This window comes from Rhinopithecus roxellana, chromosome 6, assembly GCF_007565055.1.
Source record: "Rhinopithecus roxellana isolate Shanxi Qingling chromosome 6, ASM756505v1, whole genome shotgun sequence".
Taxonomy (NCBI): domain Eukaryota; kingdom Metazoa; phylum Chordata; class Mammalia; order Primates; family Cercopithecidae; genus Rhinopithecus; species Rhinopithecus roxellana.
Window position 1 is genome coordinate 137,481,406 of NC_044554.1, and position 20,111 is coordinate 137,501,516.

Consider the following 20,111-nt stretch of genomic DNA (forward strand, 5'->3'; position numbering starts at 1 on the left):
TGTTTCCTAGAATATGACATAAATAATAATACACAAATGTTTAATGACGTGATGTCAAAATTTAGTCATGAGAAGTCTCAAGGATGCAGATTAAATTGACCATCTGTACAGCCTGCCATGAAGTAAATCGTTCATCATTTTTCATGGAGAACTACTCAAATATTAATGAGCCAGTGCTATAAAAGTTTTCCAAACCAATGAATGACAAGCGCAAAGCATTTTTTTAATATTTAGAAATGAAAAAATTCTAAATTTATCACCTCGCATGTGATAGGTGTCTTTATTCTGCCTATATTAATTTTGCCATCATTTCTAAACTCCAGAGGTAAGGATGTGAACATACCTATACACATAAATATTTTCTCTTTTATTAGAACATAAGCATATAAATATATATTACAACCCATGAGATTGATGACAATGACTTTTAATCATTAGTATCAGCATTTTAAAACAATTATGAAATTTTCAGTTCCTTGATGGAAAGGGAAACAACTTTTAACATCATCAGTTTTATAATTATAATAAAAAGTGAAGAAATATAGTTATTTATTGATAGTATTATATATGAAAGTATCTAAAGATGTCCATTTTGAAATAAAAGCTTAAAAATAATTCTCCACATAAATGCATTTTGCATCCTAAAAAATAAAAAATACCCAAAGGAATTCTATTTGTGCAACCTCTAGGTGTCACACTTGACCAAGATTTGGATGAGACAAAATTTATTTTGGGCTTCTTTCTCTCCTCCCCTTCCCTGACACCCACCCACCAGTTTATAGGTTCACCTCATTTTACTGCGCTTTACAGATATTTGTTTGTTTGTTTGTTCAACAAATTTAAGGCTTGTGACAACTTGGCATTGAGCAAGTCTATCAACATAATTTTTTCCCACATGAAGTGCTCACTTCATGTCTCTATCACATTTTGGTAATTTTCATAAAATTTCAAATGTTCTCACTATTATTGTATCTGCTATGGTGATCTGTGATCAGTGATATTTGATGTTAATGTTGCAATTATTTTGGGGCACCACACACTGTGCCCATATAAAATAACAAACTACTGAATGTTGTTGTGTATTCTGACTTTTCCACGACAGGCTGTTTCCCTATCTCTCTGTCTCCTTGGGCCTCCCTGTTCCCTGAGACATATGAATATTGAAATTAGGCTAATTAATAACCCTACAATGGCTTCTAAGTGTTCAGGTGAAAAGAAGAATTACAAGTCTCTCATTTTCAATCAAAAGCCTGAAATTGTTAAGCTTATTGGGGAAGGCAGTTCAAAAGCTAAGATAGGCCAAAAGCTAGGCCTCTTGCACCAGTTAGCCAAGTTTTGAACGCAAAGGAAAGTTCTTGGAGGAAATTAAAAGTACTACTGCAGCAAACACACATATGAAAGGAAGCAAAACAGCCTTATTGCTGATATGGAGAAAGCTTTAGTGATCTAGATAGAAGATCAAATCAGCCACAACATTTCTTTAAGCCAAAGCCTAATCCAGAGAAAGGTCCCAACTCTATTTAAACCTGTAAAGACCAAATGACATGAGGAAGCTGCAGAAAAGTGTGAAGCTGGCAGAGATTGCTTCATAAAGTTTAAGGAAAGAAGCCAGGTTCATAACAAAATTGCACGGTGAAGCAGCTGTAGCAAGCTATTCAGAAGATGTAGCTAAGATCACTGATGAAAGTAGCTACATTAAACAATTTTCAACACAAACAGATGAAAGTACCTACATTAAACAATCAATTTTCAACATAAACAAAAAAGCCTTCTATTAGAAGAATATGCCATTTAAAATTTTAATAGCTAGAGAGAAGTCAATGCTTGGCTTCAAAATTTCAAAGGACAGGTTGACTCTCTTGTTAGGGTCTAATGCAGCTGGTGATTTTAAGTTGAAGCCAGTGATCACTTACCAATCTGAAAATTCTAGGGCCCTCCAGAATGTACTAAATCTATTCTGCCTGTGCTCTACAAAGGGAAAAATAAAGCTGAATAACTACACATCTCTTTATAGCATGGTTTACTGAATATTTTAAGCCCATTGTTGAGATCTACTGCTCAGAAAATAAGATCTCTAATGGAGATATTAATGTTTTCATACCTGATAATATGACATTAACTCTGCAGCCCATGGTTCAAGGAGTAATTTTGACTTTCAAGTCATTATTTAAGGAATATTTTGTAAGGCTTAAGCTTCCTTAGATAATAATTCATCTAATGAATCTGGGCAAAGTAACTTGAAAACTTTCTAGAAAGGGTTCACCATTCTAGATACCTTTAAGAGCATTAATGTTTTATAGGAAGAGGTCAAAATATAAATATTAACAGGTTTGAAAGAAGTTGATTTCAACCCTCATGAATGACTTCTAGGAGTTCAAGACTTCTCTGGAGGAAGTCAGTACAGATGCGGTTAAAAAAGCAAGAGCACTAGAATTGAAAGTGGAATCTAAAGATGTGATTCAATTGTTTCAGTCTCCTGATAAAACTTGAACACATGAAGAGCTGCTTCTTAGGAATGAGCAAATAAGGTAGTTTCTTGAAATGGAATTTACTTCAGGTGAAGATACTACGAAGAGTGTTTAAATGACAACAAAGGATTTAGAATGTTACATAAATTTAGTTGATAAAGCAGTGGCAGGATTTGAGATGATTGACTCCAATTTTGAAAGCAGTTCTACTGTGGTTAAAATGCTATCAAACAGCATCACGTATTACACAGAAAGCTTTCATGAAAGGAAGAGAGTCCATCAATGTAGCAAACTTCATTGCTGTCTTATTTTAAGAAATTGCCATAACCACTTTAAGCTTCAGCAACCACCACCCTGATTAGTTAGCAGCCATTGACATCAAGACAACACCCACTACCAGCAAGAACACTACAATTTGCTGAAGGCTCAGATGATCACAGGCATTTTTTAGCAATAAAGTATTTTAAAATTATGTATACTTTTAGACATAATGCTAGTGCATACTGAATAGACTACAGTATATCTTAACCATAACTTTTATATGCCTAGAGAAACCAAAACATTAACATAACTTGCTTTATTGTGTTTGCTTTATTGCAATAGTCTGAAACTGATTTCTCTATAACTCTGAGGTATGCCTATATTAAAAGATAGAAATTTTCACCTTTTATCTTTACAAGTAACTATATATTTTACTTTTTGTTTTTTTTTTCTAATTCTGGCTTTAGTATTTCTTCTCTCTTTTCTTTCCCATCTCTTTCCTTTTTTTTTTTTTTTTCTTAAACACTGTTTAGTTGGTTGTTTGGTTCTTTTGGTGGTTTGTAACTTTATGTATAAGGGAAGGGCAGAACAATTTTAAATTTTAAATTTAAATTTTAAATTTCAAATTGTTTAACATAAAATTAATCTCATTGTTTCTCCATTTTATTCATTAAAAAACCTGTTTGAAAAAGAAATCAGCTGCAAATGATTGGACCCCTTAATTTTAACATCAGGTGAAAATATACAGTATTTTGTTTCAGAACTTTTCAGAGTTTGGGGAATGGATTGCTCACTGCAGGACTTACAATAAGGAAGAATCCCATCCCAGATGGTACAGAAGGGATCAAAAGACCCTCACACTAGGTAGCAGCAATATTGTTAAACATTTTTTACTAGTGGTATTCTTGTCAAACTCTTTCAAAAAATTGAAGATGAAAACATTGTTCCTAACTCATTCTATGAATATAGCATTATCTTAATACCCAAACTAGACAAAGACACAACAACAAAAGAAAACTACAGACTAATATTGCTGATAAACAGAGATTCAAACATTCTTGACAAAATAATAGCAAGCTAATTCCAACCACATATCTAAAATAATATACCACAATCAAGTGGGATTTATCTCAGAGATGAAAGGATGGCTCGATATGTATAAATCAATAAAGTGATATATGACCTCAACAAAATGAAGGTCAACAATATATTATCACCTAAAAAGATACAGAAAACAGCATTTGATAAAATCAACATCCTGTCATGATAAAAACTGTCAACAAATTAGGTATAGAAGGAACATATCTCAACACAATAAACACATATATGTTGTATATATGACAAACCCATAGCTAACATTATACTCAACTATAAACTTCCCTCTTAGGACTACTTTTGCCAAATCCTATAAGATTTAGTGTGTTCTGTTATCATTTTCATTTGTCTCAAGTTTCTTTAATTTCCCTTCTAATGTCTTCATAGACTCAATTGTTCAGGAATGTGTTGTTTAATTTCCATGTATTTAAAAATTTTAATGTTCTTTATATTATTGTTTGCTCTTTATTCCATTGTAGTCAGAAAAGATACTTGATATTATTTAAATCTTCTTAAGTTTGTTAAGACTCATTTTCTGGCATAACATGTTCTGTCTTGGAGAGTACTCCATGTGAACTTGAGAAGACTATGTATTCTGCACCTACTGGGTGGAAAGTTTTGTTTATGTCTGTTAAGTCCATTCAGGCTGGAGTATAGTTTAAGTCCAATGTTTTCTTATTGATTTTCTGTCTGCATAATGTGTCCATTGCTGAAAGTGGGGTGCTGAAGGCCCTTACTTTAATTGTATTGTAGTCTCTCTCAGTTATATTAATATTTGATTTACATATTTAGGTGCTCCAATGTTGAGTGCATATATATTTACAACTATTATATCCTCTTGTTGAACTGAGGTTTTTATTATTCTATAATAACCTTCATTTTCTCTTTCTTTTTACAATTTTGACTTTACATCTATTTTATCTGATACAGGTATAGTTACTCCTGCTCTTTTCTTGTTTTTATTTGCAAGAAATATCTTTTCCAATCTCTTTACTCAACCTATGTGTATCCTTAAGACTCATGTAATTGGGATTTGTTCTATTATGCACTCAAACATTCTATGCCCTTTGATTGGAAAGTTGAATCGATTTACATTCAAGGCAACTTTTGATAGGTAAGAACTTACTACTGCCAAAATTGTTTTCTAGGTGTTTCATAGATCATTGATTCCCTTCTTCCTCTCTTGCTGTCTTCCATTGTGGTTAAATTATTTTCATTGATTCCTTACTTTGTATTTGTAGTGCATCTACTATAAATTGTTGGTTTGTGGTAACTACCAGGTTTATAAAAATGTTTTTCAAGCGGAGAACAACTTTGATTGTAAACCAAACCAAACCAAACAAAAAAGTATACTTTTAATCTACCCCCAATTTTGATTTTTTAAAATTGTCACAATTTATGTATGTATATATACATATGTATATACATGTGTGTAAATATATATTATATATATATATATATATTTTTTTTTTTTTCAGACGGAGTCTCACTCTGTCACCAGACTGGAGTGCAGTGACACTATCTCAGCTCACTGCAAGCTCTGCCTCCCGGGTCCAAGCAATTCTCCTGCCTCAGCCTCCCAAGTGGTTGGGACTACAGGCACATGTCACCGTGCCCAGCTAATTTTTGTATTTTTAGTAGAGACAGGTGTTCACCATGTTGGCCAGAATATTCTCAATCTCTTGACTTCCTGATCTGCCCGCTTCAGCCTCCCAAAGTACTGGGATTACGAGTGTGAGCTATACCGCACCTGGCCTAAAATTCATGTATTTTTAAAATGCTGATGTCCTAAAATTTATGGCTGGTATTACTACTTTCTAATAGTTTTGTCTTTTAACTGTCATACTAAATATATAAATGATTTACACACAACCGTTACAATATCAGAGTATTCTGAATTTGACTGTGTATTTATTTTACCAGAAAATTTTGTTCTTTTAGATGTTTTTATGTTACTCCTTAGTGTTCTGTTCTTTCACTTATATAACTCTCTTTGGAATTTCTTATAGGACAAGTCTGTTTGTGATGAACTCCCCCAGCTTTGGTTTGTCTGTTAAATTATTTATCTATACTTCACATTTGAAGGATAAATTTTCTAATCACAGTATTCTTGATTAGCAGGTTTTTTCTTTGGTACTTTCAATATATTATCCCACTTCCTCCTGGCGTGTAAGCTGTCTGCTTATAAATCTCTTGCTAGTTATATTGGAACTCTGATATAAGTTTTTGTTTTTGTTTTTGGTTTTGGTTTTTTTTTTGCAGCTTTCAGGATGCTTTATCTTTGATTTTTGACAGTTTGATTATGTTTTAGGAGTCATCCTGATTATATTTAATCTGATAGGAGACCTTTGACCTTCCTGTACCACATTCTTGTACTTGGATATTTGTAAGTTTCTCTAGCTTTAAAGATTTTCTGCTATTATTTCTTTAAATATGCTTTTTTTTTTTGAGGCGGAGTCTCGCTCTGTCGCCCGGACTGGAGTGCAGTGGCCAGATCTCAGCTCACTGCAAGCTCCGCCTCCCGGGTTTACGCCATTCTCCTGCCTCAGCCTCCCGAGTAGCTGGGACCACAGGCGCCCGCCACCTCGCCCGGCTAGTTTTTGTATTTTTAGTAGAGACGGGGTTTCACCGTGTTAGCCAGGATGGTCTCGATCTCCTGACCTCGTGATCCGCCCGTCTCGGCCTCCCAAAGTGCTGGGATTACAGGCTTGAGCCACCGCGCCCGGCCTTTTTTTTTTTTTTTTTTTTTTTTTTTTTTTTGAGACGGAGTCTCGCTCTGCCGCCCGGGCTGGAGTGCAGTGGCCGGCTCTCAGCTCACTGCAAGCTCCGCCTCCCGGGTTCACGCCATTCTCCTGTCTCAGCCTCCCGAGTAGCTGGGACTACAGGCGCCCGCCACCTCGCCCGGCTAGTTTTTTTTTTGTATTTTTTAGTAGAGACGGGGTTTCACCGTATTAGCCAGGATGGTCTTGATCTCCTGACCTCGTGATCCGCCCGTCTCGGCCTCCCAAAGTGCTGGGATTACAGGCTTGAGCCACCACGCCCGGCCCTAAATATGCTTTCTACCCCTGGATTTTTACCTTCTCTCTCTTGAACAACACAGATTAGTAAGATTATTATTTGATATTGTCTAAAAAATCCCATAGGTGGTCTTCATTTCTTTTTTCTTTTTTCACCTCTGACTGTACATTTTCAAATAGACTGTCTTTCAGTGTATAGGTTCTTTCTTCTGTTTCAACAGTTTTGATGTTGATGCTTTCTATGGTGTTTTTAATTTTATTTGTTGTAATTTTTAGCCAGAATTTCTATTTTTAAAAATTATTATTTCAATCCTTCTGCTAAATTTATCATTCTGATCATTTATTTAATCCTTCATTTCATTGAATTGTTTCTCTGTATTTTCTTGAATTTCACTGAGGTTACTTAAAACAGCTATTTTGAATTTCTATCAGGCAGTTCATATATCTCCATTTCCTTAGGGTCAGTCACCGATGCTTTATTTTGTCCCTTTGGTGATGTCATGTTTCTCTGATTGTTCTTGGTCTTTGTGGTCAGTTGTTGGTGTCTGATCATTTGAAGAAGTAGATACATATTTCAGCTTTTTCAGACTGGTTTTGTCCAGAAAAGCCCTTGAACAGGTCATTCAGAAAGTCTAGTCAGATTGTGTGATGTGGCCCATGAAAAGGCTTCTTGCTGGAGTCAGGGCTAGCTGGACTGATGCCTAGGCCAGCAGGCAGGCAGATCTGGAGCCTGGATCCATGTGGGCCTAAGCTTTTATCCCCTGAATTGGCCTGAAGCCCATGCCCACTGGAACTGGTAAGGTGCTGGGGCAGGCCCAGAGCCTGGAGCCACTGGGGAATTCTGACACTGTGAGACATTTAAAACCAGGGGTAGCCAAAGTTGGTTCAGCAGTGATGCAAACTGGAGATAAAGTTCTTTGTGCGGGCCTGAAGTGTAGGACTGTGGGGTCTTATCTGGTGCTGGGGTGGATGTGGAAACTCAGTTTGCAGGTATTGACCTGGAGTCTGGAATCATGGGAGCCTGCCAAATGCTAGGGTTTACTCTGGTGGCTCAGGTATTGTGGTCCAAGGCAAAGTCCTGGGCTCATTTTCCTCTCTTTCTCCAAAGTGGACAATGTTTCTCTCTACACTATGCTGCCCAGGGTTGTGAAGGGGTACTGCAAGTAATGTAAAACTATCCTTCCGATCCTCTGCAATATGTCTTCTCTTATTTCTATGCTTCATCCAGGTGTTGTAACCCTTCACTGTTTTTTTTTTTTTTTTTTTTTTTTCACTTGTGAAGGTATTTTCATTTATGGATAGTGTTTCAAATCGATGTTTTTGTGGAAACATAATTGTTGGAGGATCCCACCTTCCCCATAGTTCGTTCATTTAATGTAATTATTTATATGGTTAGACTTACATCTATCATTTTGTTCTTTACTCTCTATTTGTCTTATATCATTTTTAAATAACAGCTTGACTTAGATATAATTTTGTTTAGGGTATACAATTTACTGTCTTATTCTCAGAGTTGCATATCATCACCATCATATAATTTTCATACTTTTCCATTAAAACAAAAACAAATTCCAAACTTATTATCAGTTACTCCCATTCTCCCTTTACCCCAGACTGCAACAACCCTTAATCCAATTTCTGTCTCTGTGGATTTACCTGGACATTTTATATAGATTGAATTATATCATATATGGCCTTTGTGAATGGTTTCTTTCATGTAGCATAAGTTTTTAAGGTTCATTAATAGTGTAACAAAAATCAGTACTTCATTGCTTTTTAAGTCTGAATAATATTTTATTGTATGGGTAAACCAAATTTTCTTTAACCATTAGTCAGTTGATGTACATTTGGATTGTTTCTACTGTTTGGTTATTATGAATAGTGCTGCTATGAATATCTATTTACATATCATAACTGTTTTGTTCCTCTTTTCTTCTGTTATACCTTCTTTTGTACTTTTTAGCATACCATTTTTGCCCTTTGGAATAAAAAATTAAATTATATTTAAATAGCTATGAACTTCTTAATGGTTACTTTATGGACTACAGTATCTACCTCATCCTTTCACAGCTATTTCAGAATATTATTAACTTATTCTTATAAGACAGAGAATTCTTTCCCACTATCACTCCTTTTCCTCCTCTCTGTTCTGTGATCTGTATGTTATAACCTTAACAAAAAAAGTGTTATAAATATTGCTGCATAAAATCTTACATCTTTTAGAGATGTTAAAATATAAATTTATAAAATCTTTTATGTGTACTATACATACCATTTCTGATGCTCTATATTTATTCCTGTGGATTAGAGTTACTGTCTGGTTTCACTTTCTTTCAGACCTATAGGTTTCCATTAGTATTTCATGTACGTAGGTCTGCTAGGAATGAATTTTCTCAGACTTTGCTTATCTGGCAATTTCTTTATTTTACTGTCATTTTTGAAGCATGATCTTGTTAGATAAATATTTTTTGGTTGACAACTTTTTGGTATTTCAGTATTTTGAGCATGAGCTTCCACTGTCTTCTGACATCTATGTTCCTGATCATAGGTTAGCTATTTATATTAATGTGGTTGCCTTGCCCTTGATGAGTCATTTTTCCCTTGATGCCTTATACTATTTTCTTATTCTAGTTGACAGGAATCTATTCTACTCTGGTTTTTTTGTTTGTTTGTTTGTTTTTGTTTAGGTGATTACATTCCTATTTCTCATCAAATTTGTGAAATTTTTGAACACTATTTGTTAAAATGTTTTTTTCCTGCCCCCTTATCTCTCTTCTATTTTTGCGACTTCCATGATCTGCTTGTTGAAATGCTTGATGTTGACTCACACATCGAGGCAGAGCTCATTTTATGTTTTTTCCCCTCTAAATTCATCAGATTAAATCTTTTCTATTGATGGATGTTCAAATTTACTTAGTCAACTGCTCTACTCTCCAAGGAGTCAAGGCTACTTTCACCTTTTGGCTTCATATCTCAGTATGTGGCCTACATGGTTGCCACTGAAAGGAAGAATAGAGCAAGAGAGCTATATCAGATGTTTATATTATCTCTCTATATACCCCTTTGGCAAAGTGATATTATATGGCCCCAATCTAGTTACAAAGGAAACTGGTAAACTTATCTCCTTATATATCTATTATGAAGAAAATAGAATGATAAAAAAATTAGCATTAACTCTGCCATAAATGTCTACATTCAGGTAATTGTGTCATCTAACAGGCTTATGGGGTTTTGGGGTTTTGTCTGTTTTTGTCTGCTTACCTGAACATGATATATCATAATCCTCCTCATGTTTTCTTTTTCCTTTTTTTTTTTTTTGGAGACTGAGTCTCCCTCTGTCACCCAGGCTGGAGTGCAATGGTGCCATCTTGGCTCACTGCAACCTCCACCTCCTGGGTTCAAGCAATTCTCCTGCCTCAGCCTCCCAAGTAGCTGGGACTACAGGCGCCTGCCACCACGCTCAGCTAAGTTTTGTATTTTTACTAGAGATGGGGTTTCACCATATTGGCCAGGCTGCTCTCAAACTCCTGACCTTGTGTTCTGTCCACCTCGGCCTCCCAGAGTGCTGGGATTACAGGCGTGAGCCACCGTGCCAGGACTAACCCTCTTCATGTTTTCAAGTCAAATTATTAGGCCTTTATGTAGACAAAAGTGGATTCGAAATCACTGAATGTAAAAATTGGAGTAAATTATCCAGAGAGCCAGTAGGAATTAAGTCAATAATGATGGACCTTTATTAGGACTCAACTCTGATCAAATATGAAAGCAAATTCGTAATGGAGGGAGGCTAGAGCAATCAGATCATAGAAAGGGGAAAATGTGTATCTTTAATGAAAGAGGTGAAGAGAAGTTTCATGTTGCATTACACTTTTAAAACTCTATATTCAGACTCATGTTTTAATAAAAGGTTATCACACTTAACTTCATATCCCAAAACTATTATTCACAAAATGAATAGCTCTCCTTGAATTGTGCAGCCTGATAGCCTTGCTTTACACCTCCCCTTCAGAGTATAAAATGCCTCTGATATTTAGGCCTTCTGGATGAATATTTTTGCTATACTCTTTGATGCATTTATGGTCTCAGCTGCCTCCATTTTGCTGAGTTATTTAAAACAGTTTTCTCTTGATTGAATTTTTAATTGTTTAAATAAACTTTTTTGGATACCACTTACTGTATTAGCACCTCTCTTTTCTATTTGGCTTTATGCATTTATACATTTTAAATTCCACTATTGATGTTTAGCTGGGGCTTCAGACTAAAGCAGAAATAATTCCTTTGTTCAACTTATTTAATTGAGAGTTTATGTTTTGTTTTCTATTTTCTTGTATATTTTTAAAATCAAATATATAAGCAAAATGTTTAACATTTAATTGACTGGTGTTCATTACTTTCACACATCAATTATCAGTTAAAACTATAATAATCAGATGAAATAAGTGGGGAAGATACTATTATGTGACAAATGAAAATAATTAAGATACACAAGTTTGACAACTTTTCCATGTAGTTAATGATGAGTTTGGAAGTAGTAGAACACCATGATTTCTCTGTACATAGAGTTGTGTTAACTGGGGACAGCTTTTGAAAATCAGTGATTCCGTAAAGAAGGTCTTTATTGAAAAAAAAAATAAACATAGTGTTTGCCTCATTTAAATTTGCTTAGAGGAGTACAAAGTTCACAAGAGGTAAAAGACAAATACTTGTGAAAAGAGTAAAATAATTTAAATAAAAAATTCACATGCCTAAAATTTTAAAAGAACCGGTTTTCGATTCACTAATCAGAAAAGAAGAGAAACAACTGTGCCTCGTTATTCCAGACACGATAAATATGATGAATTCAAGGACAACACTTTCCTAGGAGAGTAATGCATCTTGGCATATATAATCACCTCTAAATGAACTACAAAAGTAAAGCTTTCCCTTGGCATATGATTTAATTTAATATATAAAAGTTATATTTATTCTAGAAAAATTGACGAATAATTTTGGCAGGCTTGTTAGTAGTATTTTAAATTGATTCTTCTTTGCCTTCTAAGAGACTGGCCTTCCTTATATTTCTGCATATGGGGTGTTGAAAAGAGACCAGCTGTGCAATACGTCTTATCATTTACAAGTATAAGATGTATTCATTCTTGTGGACTAAGATATGCTTACAGCTCACACTCTATGCTTTATAATTCAATTAACAATCTGTATTTACGCTGACTTCACCATTTGGCAATGAAAACCAACCTCATTATAAGATAAAGATATGAAAATTTGAGGAGAAAAGCAAATGTTAGTAAATTAACTCCATCCATTGTGCTAATCCTATGTTGACAGCACTCATTGCTAGCAATTTTCTCAAGCTGCTAATACATGACTGTTACTGAAAATAACATGAAAAGCTTTCTAATTAATTGCTACTGGTAGATCTGCTACTTCCAAAAGTTTTTCTCCCTTGAGATAGAGATGCAAACTTGTCTTGGCATATGACCATATACTGTTTTGCAATTTACAAAGAAAATAGTTTTCCTTTCATTTGCTAATATGCCACAGAACAAAGAATATAGTTTTCCTTTCGTTTGCTAATACGGCACAGAACACGTTGCAATAGATTTCAGAAGTTGATAAAAAGGGGTAAAAGGTATTTAAAACAACTTTTTTCTTTCTAAGTTGAATATTGGGTTAAAAGATGCCAAGCTGGCTGAACAATAGCTTACCATCTAAGTTTACTTGACTCAGCTAAGAAGAGATGAACATAAGCAGCTAAGCAGAGATGTGAATAAAAACAGTTCTTCAAAACTTTGTTAGCAGAGAGTACTGTTTAATCCGTAACATATTTCACTTCCAAATCGTTGTGAGTGCTCAATGTAAATGAGTTGAGACTGCTGTCAAAATTCCTTATAAACACGTGTGCTTCTAAGGGAAATGTGAGAGAAACCACATCTTGCAACTGTCTGAATATTCTAAAATTGTTAAACTTTTAGTCGAAATTAAAAATAGGAATCTAACACTAACTTAAGAGTAACACCATCAAAATTGTGCATTTTAAAAATCTAGATCTGAGCTTTTCCCAGTGTTTACTGAGTTCTGACCCAGTGGTTGTGGAAAAGTTTATAATTTCTTTTATTTTATGATCGTTATTATATGATCCTTATTACATCTCCCCTATCAAGCCTTCAGTGAAAATTTGCTCATTTATTCAACCAATGGAAAACACTTTTACAGTATCTATTATATGCCAAACACCTTGTCAAATTCTGGAGACAGAGAGACTTTTACATAACATGCATCATTCACTGAGCCTTCATGAATGCATGACACTGAGCTTGAAACGTTACATGCTAGCCAAACATATTTTTCCACTCTAGGACAATGCAATATATATGACTGACATTTTGTAGACAAAGATAAATGTAATGTGAAGAAAGAAGACAGAATCAAGAGAAAAGCCCATTAATGTATTAATACCCAGGATATCACATTGGCATGTAAAAACTAACAGTGAGTATTATCCTGGATCGATACTTTGCAGAGTAAACAGCTCCAGATAGGCAGCCCCCACAGTGTGTAATGAGCAGAAACTTCATGCTCTCTGTGTTGTCACTGCTGATGTTTGAATCCTGCTGTTTTCACATTCTGGGCTGCTGAGATGACTGTATATTTTTGGTAGCTGAAAGGGAAGCTTGCTATGGTTTCTTCAATAACAAGCAAAAGACAAAACCTATAATCCATCTCACGGTCACCCCATGTGACTTGAAAGATGGTGTTGGTGTAGATAATAGGAAGCATCACTGACAATGGCTAGTATGGAAGAAAACAAAAACCAAAAGCAAACATTAAAAAAAAATTAACTCAATGGGTTTAAGTTACAAGAAATTTTTCTTCAGTAAAATGGAACATAGAACCAGATCCAATTATATTTCACCAGCTTATTCAATCATGGGGGCTACTCATGGATTATTTCTCCATAGGAAAAAAGAAACACGTTTAACAGAAAAAAAAAAATAAGTAGAGATTTTTAAATGGGTGACAAGTTGTGGCAGACATTAGCGAAGAATTTTTGTAATGAGTAAGCACTGATGTATTTCATTCTTTTAGATTATGCAAGTACAGAAGAGTACCAATGATGGTTCATTTTAAACATTTACTTAATATATTCTCACGAAACTCCTATAAATGTATATGTTTATCCCTGACATAATATAGTCTATTTCCTTAGTTTACCATGAAATTTTTTAAAAACCTGCTTTATATTAATCTTCACATTGGACTGTCAGCACCACATTCTTCAGTCATGAAAATGAAGTATCTTAACCACATAAAAAAAAAAACCTAATGCTTACCTCTAAGCAGTAAGTACTTAAATAGTAAACATTTGCTTTACAGCATGTTTTCTGTGTGTAAATTATGATTTTTTTTGGCAACATTTCTTTAAATGGCTTTCACTTTTATTGCATTGCAAAAGTGAGATCATATTCTTTGTATGCACTTCACGATCTCATTTGATTGGGTGTTAATTCCTGCGACATACAGCAAAGGCTGATGTGCCTTTTGCAATTTGAAACAGTGGTTGCATGCTGAGAATAATTAGCTTCACTAAGGCAGAACAAATGATTTCTTTGCAAAACACCAAGTCTGTGTTTCAACAAAGATAATCGCAGAATATCCAAGTTACCTTAGGTCTTCTGGTATAGTGGTTACTTTGTGTTTGATTTACATTTTTGTAATCTTAATTCTCTAATAACTATAGTGATCCAGAGATTATCACAAATAATATTATCTTTGAAATCTAGGGATAGAAGACTTACTTATTTTAATTGATTAATTTGTCAGTTTCCATTAAAATATTTATTTATGTGGCTAATTTATCAAATATTGTTTCTAATCATAATTTGGGCAAAATAATGTAATTGTTGGCTTTGGCTACCAGAATGATAGTGGTCTATCCTTCCTGACCAATACATCCTGAACTTTTGAAGATCATTTGTTAGTCTAATAGAAGAACATTTATTAGAAAACTAATTAGCAGATTTTTCTATACTTCTTTTAGTGAGATAATATGATTATGGTCATTAAATCCCACAAATCAAATTGTATTGAAGTATTGAAGTCATTTGGTAATAGCAACAACAGAGAAACTATTATTATTTCTTCCTATTAGGAGGCTAATCTTTAAAACCAGCAAAATCTGCATTAAGAAGCTCAATTGTCTATATTTTAGTTAAGATTCTAATTGAGTTAATGATTATTTTAGTACCGTGGGTGAAAGCCTTAATCAGAGTTCACTGTGCAACAAAAAGTTCACGAGTGCATACTGCACTGAAATTAGACTCTTAACTTTCATATCTCTACAAGGCTACAGGAAACTTAAGTTGTCATCTTCGCTGAGTTACACAGACCCATTTAGCCTCCTACCATTCCGGATACCGATGGTTTGACACATCTGCTTCCCTGCAGGATTCCCTCAACTGCTTTGACCCTGATGCTATAGATAAATTATTCCTCTAAAATATCTCTGGACATGGTGAAACCCCAGCTCTACTAAAATTACAAAAAAGTTAGTCGGGCATGGTGGCGGATGCCTGTAGTCCCAGCTACTCAGGAGGCTGAGGCAGGAGAATGGCGTGAACCCTGGAGGCGGAGCTTGCAGTGAGTCGAGATTGCTCCACAGCCCGCCAGACTGGGCAACACAGCGAGACTCCGTCTTAAAAAAAAAAAAAAGTCTGGAATAATTAGATAAACACAAAGTTTAAAAGCTTTAAACTTGTAGTCTGTATTTAAATCTACGACATTACTGGAAAACAGATGATGGAACCATAATCAAATTGTTTCATTCTATGACGCTAATTTTAACCCTGTATGTTAACAGATTTCTGTTATCCTATTATTTGCTTGTGATATGATGAATGCTTTAAAGATCTAAGAAATTATCCTCACGTGGAGACTATTTAAGTCATCAAGATGTTTAGTACTTTTTGGAATGTGAGTTTTATCTTCAGAATTGTTAACTCTGAGCACAATTCTGAAATGTAAACTCACTTTGTAGAATACGTGCTCTACTAAGCTGCACTTGGTTAATGTAGACATCAGTCCAGTTAGCAAATGCAATGAAAGTAATGAAAATTACCTGAAGATTATTGAAAAAAACCATAAAAGATAACTTTAAAAAAAAAAAAAACAGTTGAATTCAAAGAGTATGAAATTCAAAGAGTAAAATAGTTTGCCAAAGAACATTGCTTAATTTTACTCAACTTTTTATAAAAAGTATTTACCTAATTATGTGTATTCTTTACATCCCTGAGTATCCAGGGAGGTGTCTAAATTATTTTGCTCAGTAAATAACTTAGATTAGGTTCAAGATGTTTATACCTTGTACTATTTAAAATATTAATTGATATTTCACAGTAAGGTAGAGACATGGAACTCATTTTCTCCTATTAGCACCTTTCAAATAAAGTCTCTTTCCTTTTTGTTTGTCAAGTATTCAACTTTAACATTGTGGATTTTTTCCTTTTTAATGAAATCCCATTACTGCCTGTGTTGGTTATATTAGGTTCAAGGGTGTATTTATTTCCTTTAGCAAATTTGAATTCAAAGGAGGTTTATAAAAAAGGAAGTGTTCATTGAAATGTCCTATTGCAGTGAGTGTTCATTTTTGTTGCAAATCAAATTTAGTTACCTTAGCAACCCTTTTATTTGAAAAGTTCAAAGTGGATCAAACCCTTTTAAGAGAATATAATTAGGAAACGACAGCAATTACTAAGAATATCATGGTGTTGAAATAGTTTAATCACTAGCTTAGAATTGGTGATACCAGTGACAAATTATTGAGGTTTAATATAAAAGGATGATGGCTTTTGTGCAGAAGCAGTTAAGTGACAATAAACGAGGGATTGCCTTTTTTTTATATGTGGTGACAGAAGATTAATCTCATTGTGCACCAGTGAAAGGATAAAGCATAGCAAGATATAAGTATTATTTTATCCTCTATAAAATAATAAATATCATCAAACTCATTATTTTTTATATATTAGCAAAGTAGCCAATCTCTCTACCATTTGAAATTAAATAAATCAACATACAACTTTACGAAGCATACTGTCCCAAAACATTATGCTTGACTCATGGAAATGAATTTGTTTTACGTAAAGCAATACAGACAAATCATACTGACAGAGGAGAACATCCTGATGTGATGCTGGATGAGGAGGGAGAGAGGATATCAAAGAGCTATGCTGATGTTTGCCAAAGTCATCTTGCTTTTAATTTTCTCAAGCCTGGCATCAACAGGGTCTCTGAAAAAATGGTGTCAGCCTGCCATGTCCCCAAATGCCATCATTTTTAATAAGAATATTTTATTCAGTTTTATAAGAACTATGCTATTGAATTTTTTAAAATGTTGTACTCTGTTTGAAGTCTTTAGATAATGCATATTATTTTTCCTCTTTGGTAACTTTATTTAAAATTTAATGATTCACATATAGAGTTATTAAAATGTGATTTGAAGTTTCAGGGTTTTATCTTGTCTCAATGAAGCCAGCACAATACTAAGATATACAATAATAACTGAAATATACCCATGAAATAAAATCACAAGTTGATTTCACTAATAAATATTAATGAACAATTTTGACATAAAATATTGGCTAATTGAGATATATGACAGAGAAATAGAATGAACAATAACATTATTTAGAATAATGCCCAGAATGCAAGGATGGTTAGATATTAGGATTTATACTATATATTTTCTCATATTCACAGGGAAAAGAAGATGCTTTGTAACTATCATAAGATGCTAAAAATAAATTTGATAACATTTCTTATGAAAAAATTAAAATAAGAATAGATCAATATTTTTATAAATAAGAGTCATGATTCCTGTCATGATCATATCAAAGTAGTTATATTTTTCTTATATAAAATATTCATGTGTTTTCTCACTGAATTGTTGAACAAGACAGAAATGCCACTGCCATGAAATTTAACATTATTCTATTAGTACATGTAGTTAGACAAGAGAAAGAAATAAGATGGACAAATATTAGAAAAGGGAGTAAAAATAACCACTAACTGGAAATTACAACATCATATATCTATGAAACTCAAGGATATCAATAGAAAAATATTTTAAATAAATTTAAAAATTCAAAAAATGTAATGTTTAAAACAGAAATCAACTACCTTTCTGAAAATTAAGAATCGTAAGTTAGAAAACATGATTAAATGGATTCCCATTTATAACTGATAAATGAGACAGGCTAAACATACTTAGGAATTAATAAGTATATAAGACCTATATAAAATTTTTGAATTCTCCAAAGGGAGATAGCTAAAGGAAAATATTTACCTATTTAAATGTAAATAGCTCATTTTCCCTATATTATTTTGTATGTTCATTAATCCACTTTATGTACACAAAATTTTTTACATTAATCCATGTTTTTAAGTGGTAGTAAAATATGCAGAAGCATATTTCTAAACCAAACAAATGGATTCTAACATTTCTTTGGAAATACAGACTTGTGAAAACAGTCAATGTGATAAAGAAGGAAAGGAAATATACTTGGTAAATACCATTTCAATTACAACATGATAATGGCACAACTGGACTTATGCAAAGCTGTGGAGCCGTAGGCAAGTTATTGCATAGAAGTCTTGAAACAAATCAAAGTTTATGGAATAGTTGAGAATATGAAAATAGGGGCATTTCAAGTTACTAAAGAAAAAATAAAGAAAACAGGGAATGTTTGCACAAACTGTAATCCATTGCAAAACAAGAATAATGAATTTCTCCTCATAATTTAATATAAATTACAGATTCATCAGAGACAATTGTGAATAAAAATGAAATGGTACAAATATGAAAATAAAATGTGGGAGAATATGTTTACAAATCTGGGGTGAAGAAGCCTGTCTAAGAAAGTCATATATTCAGAAGCCATGAAGAAAGCAGATGGTTTCTTCATAATTAATTGTCCCATATAGTAAATAAAATAACTCACCAAAAATAATATCATATGACAAAAAAATGGGAAATGTTTTTGCTGTACTTATATTAATTGTTAACATGTAACACCTATAATATATTAAGAGAAAATTTTTAAAAATATTATTAGAAAGTAAAAGTTATGGATAGGCAATTCACTGAAAATTATATATGATTGGCCAAGAGACATGGAAAATTGTTTAATCTTAATCATAACTTTTAAAAAATAACATTTAAAATAGTAATGAGCAGCCGATTTTTAATGTATTGTATTAGCCCAAATTAATATGTTGAATAATATCTAATAGAGTACCTACATGTTTGTCTGTCCAGCAATCCTCCTGGTGAAGAAGCACCATTCTCAGATTCTACAGTAACCTATCCTATTCCATCTCTTGCATAAATGGTTAGCCCCCCCATTATCCTCCCGTTTCAGTAATAGCCACATGCTACTATATGCAATGCTATCGAGAAGTCTGCATCTCACACTCTGTACATGAAATCCTAGCAAGGTAGAAACTTTTTTTCAGGTTGACAATAGTCATCAAGACTAAAAGGGCAATATAACTTTAATTCCTTCAAATCCTTCAGAGGTTTCTCCTGAATATTTAATGTGCAAGATATAAAAGACATGTCTTTTTTATTTTTTGTCCTGAAATGACATTTGAATTTTGTCCTCAAATAGGCAAATACCATTTGTATGATGGGGAAATAAAACTATTTAAAAATGAAAAAAACTGTAAAATAATTAACAGTATAATTAAAAATTCATATTGGAACAGTAAGTAGAATTAACGATGCACAAACAAAATGTGTGGTCCAGAGGACAAATGAAAGAATCATACAGAAAATGCAATGAGATAGATCCTAACTGAAACTCAATGACCAAAGATGGGTGCTAGATGGTATGGAGCCAGAATAGATATAATCAGCATTCCAGAGGAGAAAACACAAATAACTGGAGCAGAATAAGTAACTACATTTAGAAAAGATAGAAAAAACTCCCCAAATTAGAAAAGGAGTCTTCATTTTAAAAAGTCTTGTGATAATTCATGCAAAACAATTAGTGAAATGAGGTCCACTCATACAAATAATAAACATAACATGGGATAAGGAAAACAATACCCTCAGCCTTTGACCATTGAATTCAAGCTTACTTGTATGTTTATTTGAATAATATAATTTAAAATATTGACTTGTTAGACATGCATTGAACTTGCTATGCTATGTATAGAAAATGTTACAGATTTTCAGAACTCTATTTCTAGCTTAAAAAGTCAGAAATGGATTACT